General features: G+C 36.4%; 1 long non-coding RNA gene across 1 annotated transcript; it reads right to left on the minus strand.

The window, feature by feature from the left end:
• Positions 1–651: 651 nt before the first annotated feature.
• On the minus strand, positions 652–4,423 carry LOC140241253 (uncharacterized). Its single transcript, XR_011902067.1, has 3 exons — positions 4,275–4,423; positions 1,196–1,293; positions 652–755 (listed from the first exon to the last, which is right to left on the minus strand). It is a non-coding gene; the product is annotated as an uncharacterized lncRNA (long non-coding RNA).
• Positions 4,424–6,076: the final 1,653 nt, after the last annotated feature.

The following is a 6,076-nucleotide window of genomic DNA, read 5'->3' on the forward strand; positions in this document are numbered from 1 at the left end:
TAATGAATTATTATTAAAAGAACTCAAATTTCTGTATTTTGTTGTGAGTTTGCATGGGAACATACACGTATCATAATTTACAATTTTAGTTAGATAAAGAACATCTTAGAACAGTCTAGTGATGGTTGAATAATTATGTCAATTTGTGAAAAGTCCTATCATTTACATGGAGTGCATGTTCCCATGTTTATAAGAATCATACGTGACACATTCAAAGTGGGTTGAAGACAACAAAATAATAAATAAAAGAATAAAGGAGAATAGAACTTAATCTGATTACAGCATCATCTAAATATTGCCAATGTGCACTTAGAAATCTATCAAGATTTATCACAAGGTTATGATTACCACACAAAACCTTCAAGATTTATTATCATGAAATACATACCAATGAACACTTAAAAAAATCTAACGTTCCACATCCACATGAAGCTTTCCTTGATATAAATGTCTCTCTGTAGTGTTATTAAAGTGTAGCAAAATTGTAATTATGACATCACAGAATGGAATGCATTGTTTTCACCTTCAATCTTAGGATCTCCTTTCATGTTTCCACTTTACAATCACATTTCACTGTAGATATACCGTCCTTATGTTGTCGCCCTTCATCCCAATTTCTCCCTTCTATCCTATCTGTAGATTGTCTTCTCTCCTAAGCCATTGTATTCACATTCCTTGATGATCAGCACGATGCTGTACTTTTTTCTTCTTCTCTGAAACAGTCCAGCTCTTCGCTACTGCATGGCATCAGTCATCTGAAAGAAAAGACAGAAATTAAGAACTTTCGATTAAAATCAAACATCATGATACAAGATACAACTTTTATTTTGAGAAAAAGAAATCAGCCAACTAAACTGTAGTTGAAATTATTTTGCTCTATTTATTTAAACATAAAACAAAACGGTATACAGGATCAAAGAATGTCAAAAAAAATACTGCTGTTTTTGATGCATATTCAAATTGTCTCGCCTTTTACATATTTTAATGATGCAAGATCTTATGTCTAGCACTTAGTAAGTCTCATGTAGAATTTAAATTATTATTCACATGAATAAATCTGCATGTCCTTGTAAACAAGGCATTGCTTTGAAAAAGCTGAATATTACTAATTGCATCTGGGAAAGAGTCTACGACAATCAAACTTGTTTATTATCAGAGACTTTAACATCTTAATAAGACCTAGACTCTACATTACCATTGTATTCACATCCGTTGGTGATATACACGACCCTGTACTTTTCCTTTTCTTTTCTGAGACAGTCCAGTTCTTCGCTACTACATGGCACCAGTCATCTGAAAGAAAAGAAAGAAATTAAGAACTTTTGATTAAAATCAAACATCATGGCACAAGATACAACTTTAATTTTGAGAAGAAAAAAAAAAATCAGCCAACAAAACTGAAGTTGAAATTATTTTGCTCTATTTATATTAAACATAAAACAAAATGGTAGGCCTATGCAGGATCAAAGAATGTCAAAAAATGCTGCTGTTCGTATTTGATGCATATTCAAATTGTCTCTTCATTTACACATTTTACTGATGCAAGATATTATGTTTAGCACTTGGTATGTCTCATGTAGAAATTGAATCATCATTCACATGAATATAAATCTACATGTATTTGTAAACAAGGCATTGCATTGAAATAGCTGAATATCACTACATGTACCTGCATTTGGGAAACAGTCTATGACAATCAAACCTGTTTCTTATCAGAGACTGTAACATCTTAATTAGACCTAGACTCTACATTATCATTCAGCTTTTAAAGGTATTAACCATTCACCTATAAAACACTGGCATTGTCATGTGCATCATATTTCTTTGATACTGCACATATTTTCATGAAGTCTGCACAAGAATGCAAATGAAACACGTCTGCTGTTTGGTATTTATGAAAAAAAAAAATCACTAACCTGGAAGTCCTTGGCCTTAGAAATAACACGTGGCGAGTTAGTAGGAATTGACGTTAAAATAGAATAAGAATAGATCTACTAAATAGGCCTTTGCCTCATGAATGTCTGGTCTAATTATAGACTAAGTGAAGTCTAGACCTTTCACTTTTAAGTTACCAGTGGTTCACAAAATTTATATTATAGATCTAGACTACATCTAGATCTAGACATCTAATACTATTAGATCTTGGCAACTTTTGTCTTTGTGACACGAAATTAACACGTCACGGATGATATTGCGGCGATATCCAACAGGATGACAGTACCACTATAACTGACTCAGTAAGTTGACATAGATAACTAACATCAACTTGTTAACGTACGTTAGAGATGGCACCATATACAAAAGCCGGTGACACTGACACTGACAGATCGAACGACTACGTTTAGACTAACGTTAAAGAGTTAGACTCGCCATCTCAGTAAGTCGGCCAAAGACAAAGTCAATACAGGGCTAAGTCAGTGTTACTGTTATGTTAGGCCTAACAAATGTTAACGGTTACTCGGTTAGGTTAGGTTTACCAGAACTCAAGAGTCCTGGTTAAATCAGTCGAGGGACATTTCTTAGAAGTCCTTCGATTCCAAGAATAAAAAGTGTGAAAGAACAAAGGGAAATAAGGAAAGAAGAAAGGACAAAAGATTATGTATGGCTGCTGTGGAAATCGACAGCGCCACTGTATCACTATCAATCAAGCGTAAATATATAAACGCCATTTGGTTGGGCCACATTCACAAGTTTTAGGGGAAAAAAGCCCCACCGCTGTGCTTAGGTACTCCACTCGAACTAACGTTAGACATACACTACACACAGTACGGTACTAGGGCTGAATTCACAAGTATACTTTAACACTGCACTGTACAGGAAAGCCACCTAACCTGTAGAGTACTCGTAGTGTTTAGGTAGTATCACTAGACCACATACTGTCATAGATGACATCTACACCAACGCTGCACACTGGCACTGGTCCGACGGTCCCTGACCAGGAAAAATCACTGTTGGACACTGACCAGTAACTTTTTCAGGAATGGACCAGTAAAGATTGGGGGAAAAAATGGGTGGACTCTACCTACTATTACCACTAGTCTAGATGTAGATCTAGAGCTAGACTACCGTGTACCGGTATGGCTCTGAACTGTGTTAATTTGACTTGGTCTTAACTACACGTAGCCGCGACAAAACGCGGCTACACCTCTATTCCTTCGCAGACGTTGTCATTTTTCAGTGCGGTTGTGCGACTCCTTCATGAATATTTTTATTAATCGTGGAAAACTAAAATACAAGGAATTATCGTAATCTATGATAATCATTCAATAATCAGTATGCGATTTTTTCTTTAATTACGTCAAAAACTCACCGAAATCTGTGGCTGAAATCAGGTCTGTAAACGTCCTTATTGCTTCACTCCTCATCTGCGTGTTATTTGAATGGCATTCACTCTCGTATACTACAACGTACAACGTAGGTAGTCGGAGAGCTAGAGGGCGCCTCTCCGACTACCTACGTTGTACGTTGTAGCATACGAGAGTGAATGCCATTCATAATAACACGCAGATGAGGAGTGAAGCAATAAGGACGTTTACAAACCTGATTTCAGCCACAGATTTCGGTGAGTTTTTGACGTAATTAAACAAAAAATCGCATATCGATTATTGAATGATTATCATAGATTACGATAATTCCTTGTATTTTAGTTTTCCACGATTAATAAAGATATTCATGAAGGAGTCGCACAACCACACTGAAAAATGACAACGTCTGCGAAGGAATAGAGGTGTAGCCGCGTTTTGTCGCGGCTGCGTGTAGTTAACTTGGTCTTAGACTTCAGCTGATCTTAGTTTTAGTAACTGGTACCGGTATTACAAGTAAAGTCTTAACTTAGACTTAATAGTTAGACTTGAAAGTAAAAGTCTAACATGTCTAACTTTATTCTTTACTCTTCCTTTGAGTTTTACTGTTAGACTTTTTTTTTTTTTTGTTTAGTACGCCTACTTTGTCAATCTCATGATTTCATTTTCAACTCAAAAGTCAAGGCTTTAAATAGTGTCTTCGAGACTTTGAAATCTTGCAATCTGCATGTCTTGCACACAGACGTTACGACTACAGTACTCAGTAGTCTCAGAAGTAACGACATAAGTTGAAAAGAAACAATAAATAATATGATTTGGGATCTAATTTGAAATTGTATGGCGTTTACAGACTAGGCTTCATAAGCATCACGCGATTGAATACATGGGACTACACACTACCGCAATTAATGGTTATGGTAGTCCAACTGAAACTGTTATTTTGAGCATGATTTTAATAGGATTATAGCTTACCATTCACTTCACTCGTGGACAGTGGGCTGGCTTAGGCCGTCATTCATCTTTCAGAAGGTTTGGTTCTCACTCTGAGATCTGGATTAGGGCCAAAACCTAATTCTAGGCCAGTAAGTTGAACAAAGCTCAAAGTAACGCAACTGCGACAGTTCGTGAAACCCGCATTGCTCTTCACCGTATCCAATTCGGGTTTTACGAACCGGCGTATCTTTCGTGCGTCGGTTCGTGAAACTCCTTTTTCTCAATTTCTCGATATTTCGAGTACCGTCGTTTTTTTCTTTCTTTGATAAAATTAAGAATAATTAATTTTGTGATCTAAAATTTTGTGATTCGGTAGAGTTTTGAAAGCACTTTCATTTGGTACCAATATCTCGATTTTGAAAATTTTGACCAAAATCGAAATAGCGTCAGTTCGTGAAAACGCCGACGAATTTTTCTCCAATCTACGGGTTTGATATGCACGATGTGTCTGCAAGTGTCATGGAATTTGAAGTATGTACCAAAACATTACAAATACATACCGATATTCATGTAAAACATTGTAATTTCTATGTTCGTGGATGAAGAAGAAAAAATAACCAAGAAAAATCAGGCCAATAGATTGAGCTACATTGAGATCTGAAGAAACAGAGCTATTACATAAAGGGTTTTGGGGTTGGGAGGAAATCAACTACATGTATACAATCTATTAACGAAAACAACAAGACGGAGTGGGCAGTTCTTTTGTTTGCAAAGGTGTTCATGGGTTGGATGGGGTGAGGAGTTGAGTGGAGTCAAAAGGGCACGTACAGTGTACAATATATTGTAATTGTATTATGAACGAATTGTATGAACCTTCAGATACACTGTAGTTTGTAAGATCTCTTTGTTTAAGCAAAAGCTATTCCCATGCAAGATCTGCTTACACAAGATTCCACATTATTTAATTCGTCTGATCTCGTTCAGCCATCACACTAAACCCCACACAGAAAATCACTTGTACATCTTACTAGGATTTTATTTCACTTTTCTATAACAAAAAAAAAAGAAAACACAAAAAAAAAAAACGTGCACCGTTCATTTCCCCAAATTTTATACATTGTACAGTGTATATCTACAGTCTACTATACAGGCAACTCCCGTTAATCACTAAGTCTTCGGGACCGGCAGTTTTCTTTCTATACCGAAACTTCATCATTGCCGAACATTGAAGTATATGAAGATTAAAACATGTAGATGATAATTTTGAACAAGAACTTTTACTTTGTTGTACTGAGAATTTCGTGGTTGTGTTCATTACGGGAGTGCACTTATGTCACTTTTTACAAACCTAACATAGCTCTAGATCGCAAGCCACCTTCGAAATTGTGTTTTCTCTCTCTAGCTCTCTTTCTACCCCCTCTCTCTATCTACGACGTACACAGCTATGGATACACACACACACACACACACACACACACACACACACACACACACACACACACACATACACACATCCGAAGGCAAGCCACAAACCTGCTTGTGATTTACATTTGCCAATAACCAATAACCCTTTCATACAGGGGAAGTCTACCCTGAAAATTCGTTTGCGTGAATAGAGGCACAAAAAGTAGAGAAGCAGGACAGTGGAAATCTGAGCAAACACTAAGAAAAGCTAGGAAAGTTATGATTTTTGAAGTTGTGATCAATAAAAGCACATTTTGGCAACTCTGAGATGAAGCATGTTAGCTCATTTTCAATTCCCTTGTTGTACAAAATACCATACAAGCTCTCTTTGACTCGTTATTGATGATGGAATATATTTCTTGCATGCAGCTGTATAC

Source organism: Diadema setosum, chromosome 17 (assembly GCF_964275005.1).
Source record: "Diadema setosum chromosome 17, eeDiaSeto1, whole genome shotgun sequence".
NCBI lineage: Eukaryota > Metazoa > Echinodermata > Echinoidea > Diadematoida > Diadematidae > Diadema > Diadema setosum.